At 38.8% G+C, this 4,256-nt stretch overlaps 1 non-coding gene across 1 annotated transcript; it reads right to left on the reverse strand.

Annotated features, from left to right (window-relative positions):
- Positions 1-269: 269 nt before the first annotated feature.
- On the reverse strand, positions 270-378 carry LOC132305876 (small nucleolar RNA R71). The gene has a single exon (XR_009481726.1). It is a non-coding gene; the product is annotated as a small nucleolar RNA R71 (small nucleolar RNA).
- Between the last annotated feature and the right edge of the window lie 3,878 nt (positions 379-4,256).

A 4,256-nucleotide genomic window follows, 5' to 3' on the forward strand; every position in this document is an offset into this window, starting at 1 on the left:
AATCAAGCCCGCAACCATCCAAATGTGCCCTATTTTCTATGGGGTGAGCAATGAAGAACCATATAAACATTTGAATGAGTTTTTGGAAGTTTGTTTAACCGTGAAAATCACGGACCTTCCGGAAGAAGTCTTAAAAATGAAACTTTTCCCTTTCACTCTTCGGGAAAAGGCTAAATATTGGTTCCATAACTTGAGGGCAAATTCAATCACATCTTGGGCTCAACTACAATATGAATTCCTAAAAAAATTTTACCCCGCAAGTAGAACCGATGCTATGAGAGCTTTTATCCGTGAATTCTCCCAAAATGAGGGAGAACCTTTACATGAAGCATGGGAGCGTTTGAACGATTTGCTACGGAAGTGTCCACATCACGACATTCCAAAGTGGCAGTTAGTTCGCTACTTCTATGAAAGCTTATCCGATACCCAAAAAGATATGGTTGATGCTTCATGTGGAGGAGCCTATTTGGACAAAAATGAAGACGATGTGTGGCATCTTTCTGATCACATGAGCGAAAATTCAATACATCGTTCTTCATCGTCCCGATTTGGCCAAAATTTAAATGAAGGAGGGAAGAAAACCTCCAGTCTTTCTCAAGTGGAGAGTTCCATGGAAATTGCCGCCGAGGTAAAAAATCTTACTCAAAGGTTTGATAAATTTCTTTCGAGCCAAAACCCGGCAATTCAATCATCCAACTCTTTCCATTCTGAAAGTGTGATGTGCATGACTTGCTCTAGTTATACTCACAATACTTTCAATTGTCCACTTGGACAAGTTTTTCCGAGTAAGTATCAAGAACAAGTCAATGTTGTTTTCATTCATCCGGAAAGTAATCCAAATTCTAACTCCTACAATTCTGGATGGAGTGATCCTCACTTCTCTTGGAGAAATCAAGGAGGAGGTATCATTCCTCCTCTTCATAAAAATTCTCAAGAAAAGTATGTACCACCCCACCTCCGAAATGCAAAGTCTCAAGCATACCATTCTCCATCTTATCCTCTTCCAAATGTGAATCAATTCTCCAATTCTCATTCTTCAAATCATCAATCTTTTTCTCATCCACCCCAAGAGCCTCCTAGAAATCCCACTTTTGAGGATAAGGTTTTAGAAGCTTTGGGTGATCTTCGAAAGGAAAATCAAGTGTTTCATTCGCATTCTCAATCAATTGCAAAACTTGAAGCCCAAATTGGGCAAATGGTTCAAACAATGAAAGGGAAAGGGCCTATTCAACCCAAACTTAACCAAAAGGCATACTCCATTTCCACTTTGAGAAGTGGGAGAAAAATTGATAACAAAGTTGAGAGACCTAGTGAAATTAGTGTTCCGGTGCAACCAAGTGTTAGCTCATTTACCATTCCCAATTCCATCCCTACTTCACTAGAGGCAAGTGGTCACATTGAGGAGCCAATTCCATCATCATCATCTTCCTCCCATGTAGAGAAGCCTTTTGAGCCAAAAGCTCCATTTCCTCAAGCTTTAAACTCTACTCCATTTTCGAGGCAAGAAGGAAAAATCCATGACATGATGGAAGTTTTTAAACAAGTTAAAATCAACCTTCCTCTTCTTGATGCTATTTGCCAAATTCCACCATATGCCAAGTTCTTGAAGGACTTGTGTACTCAAAAGAGGAAGAACAAGGGACCAAGCCCAAAGAAAGTGCTTCTCACGGAGCAAGTGAGCTCTATCATTAAGCTTAACACCCCACCTAAGTTCAAAGACCTCGGCGCGCCAACCATCTTTTGTACCATAGGGAACTATGAGGTCAAAAGGGCACTTCTTGACTTAGGGGCTAGTGTTAACGTTATTCCTTACTCTGTGTATCTTCAATTAGGTTTGGAAAATCTTAAGCCAACTTCGGTAGTTATTCAACTCGCCGATAGGTCTACAAAACAACCAAGGGGAATTGTTAAAGACATCCTCATCAAAGTCGACAAATTCTATTTCCCGGTTGATTTTGTTGTGCTTGACACTGAGCCGGTTCCCAATCCTACCACTTACATTCCCATCATTTTAGGAAGACCATTTCTTGCCACCGCTAATGCGACAATCAATTGTAGGTCCGGCATTATGGACATCTCTTTTGGCAATATGATGGTTAAGCTTAATGTGTTTAACACGAGCCAACATCCTATCAATGAAGGCGAGTGTTTCATGGTGAATATCTTGGATGAAATTGTTGAAGAAGTCATTCCTTCCATTCCTTCTGAAGATCCTCTTGAGGCATGCCTCTCTCACTTTAACATGGACGCATTTGACATTGAAAGCTCCATATATGAAGTGAATTCTCTAATGGATTCCGTAGCCATCTTAGACTTCCCGCCATGGAAAAACTCAAAAGAACCTCTCCCTTCAATCGCAAGTACTCTTTCTTATCAAGAAGAGGAAGAAGTGGTAAGTACGCCAATGGCCAATCCAATTTATGAGGACATTCCTTATAATATTGAGCATAAAGTCATTGAGGCGACCTTAGTGAAGGAGGAGAAAGTGATCAATGTGGAAGTTGACAAAAATGATGAAGAGATTGAGTTTCTTAATAATCTAACCGAGCCTTTGAAAGACATTACTTTGCTAAGTGCAAGGCCGCTCATTATGGACTTTATTTTCAAAACCGTGGATGAGAGGAAACAAATTGCATCTTTCACCATTTCTTTCCAAATCATTCTTTTGGGAGATGTATTCATTGTTGCGAAAGAAGATCCATTGGGGAAAATAGATAAACGGATCAATGAGGGTGTCTCATATCCAGTTTTTGATTCTTTCGACTAGTGAGTCGCCCCAATGTCTTGCTAGAGACGTTAAACACTAGTTGTTCGTAGAATTTTCAAAAAAAAAAATAAAAAAAAAAATGCATTTTATTATTATTTTGTTTTCTTTTCCTTTTGTACATTTATGTATTTTTAAATTCAAAAAGAAAAAAAAAAAAAAAATTTGTTGTGATGGGTAGGATAAGTTGGTATTTGATTTTATTTTAATTTTTAGTAGTATTATTTTAATTTTAATTTTTATACATATATTTAATTTTAGTATATATATTTTTCTTTTTAGTTTTACTTAAAAAAAAAAAAAAAAAATTTAAGTTGGTAAGTGATTTTATTTTAATTTTATTTATTATTAATTTTATTTTTATCTATTTTTCATTTCAGTGTATATATTCTTTTTAGTTATTATTTTTATTTTTATTTTTTATTTTTAGTGTATATATTAAAAAATAGATAAATTAAAAAAAAAAGCAAAAGATGGATCACCATCTTGGCAGAGAGCAACAAAAAAATGTCCCAAGTAGATTGATCCCCCAATCACGTGGATCGATCCCTTTTTACCTATGTCGCCACTTTCTCATTCCACAGTGAAGGGCCAATTTTGTGTCTAAAATTATCGATCCCCTTAACTGATGGATCGAGCCCGTTAGCTTGCCTTCCCATCTCTCTCTCGTCTGCATTCACTGCCAACCCTCAAATCTCTTAACCCAAGTTCTTCGACCATCCTCTCTATTCGATCCTCTCTGTTCTATCCTCTCTTGTGCCGTGTTGAAGAGGTCGTTCAACGGCATCGCTGTTGGGTGGTGGGTTATTTCCCGGCGATTTTACTTCGCCGTTCTCTGTCGCATCTGGGCCAGCGATCGCCGCTGGGTTTTTCTCCGAGATCGCGGCTGTACAACTTTCCAGCGTCGGCTGGGTCTTTCTGGCGGGTGTGTCAATCGCTGTATTTCTCCAACGAGGTTGGGTCGCCGAGATTACATCGTCGCGACTGGTTCGTTCGCCGGCTTGTTCGCTTCACCGGCAGTTTAGGCGTTGGGTTGTGGATTTCGCCGACTGTGGGTTGCGTTTGAGGCTGTTGGGTAGAGATTTCGCCGGCGACGTGGCTGTTCGTCTTCCGGCGTCGCCTCTGTTCGTCTTTCCGGCGTCCCATCTGTTCGTTTTCCAGAGATTCGCGGCTGGGTTCGTCAACGATTCGCGGCTGTTCGTTCTCTAGCATCGCGGCTGTGTCTCTCTGGCAATTTCGGCTGGATCTCTCCGGTGCTTTCGACTGGGATCTTCGCCGGCGAGTTTGCAGGTTCCTTCCGGCCGTGCTTCATTCTCCGACGAGCACGTCTTGTCAATAAAAAAAAAAAAAAAAAAAGAAAAGAAAAGAAAAAAAATTAAATAATAATAAAAAATGAAAAAAATTAAATAAAATAATAATAAAAATAATAAATAAGAAAAAAAACAAAAAATTAAAAATTAAAAAAATAAAAAATAAAAAAAAGTGTTAAATT

The sequence above is a fragment of the Cornus florida genome, unplaced genomic scaffold (assembly GCF_030987335.1).
Source record: "Cornus florida cultivar Cherokee Brave unplaced genomic scaffold, ASM3098733v1 CherokeeBrave_3.0.0_Hap2_Chr04, whole genome shotgun sequence".
In the NCBI taxonomy this organism is placed as follows: domain Eukaryota; kingdom Viridiplantae; phylum Streptophyta; class Magnoliopsida; order Cornales; family Cornaceae; genus Cornus; species Cornus florida.